Source organism: Octopus bimaculoides, chromosome 11, assembly GCF_001194135.2.
Source record: "Octopus bimaculoides isolate UCB-OBI-ISO-001 chromosome 11, ASM119413v2, whole genome shotgun sequence".
Taxonomy (NCBI): Eukaryota; Metazoa; Mollusca; class Cephalopoda; order Octopoda; family Octopodidae; genus Octopus; species Octopus bimaculoides.
Genome location: NC_068991.1, coordinates 73,315,742 through 73,316,056, shown reverse-complemented (window position 1 = coordinate 73,316,056; position 315 = coordinate 73,315,742).

Sequence of the window (315 nt, the reverse complement as noted above, 5' to 3'; positions counted from 1 at the left end):
AGAGAGAGAGAGAGAGAGAGAGAGAGAGAGAGAAGGAGACTAAAACACAAACGCTGATACGCTCTTTTCCCATCAGCTATCGTCCAAATATCACACACATACACACACATGCATACATTAGCATACACACGCATATGTATACACACACGCAATCACACACACACCGACACACATACACACACATATGTATACATACACATACACATACACACACACATGTATGCACACACTCTCACACACACATATAAATATATATATATATATCTGATTGTTGTTTACACACCCGTCTTCGTATTTTGCCTTTTGTTAAATTCT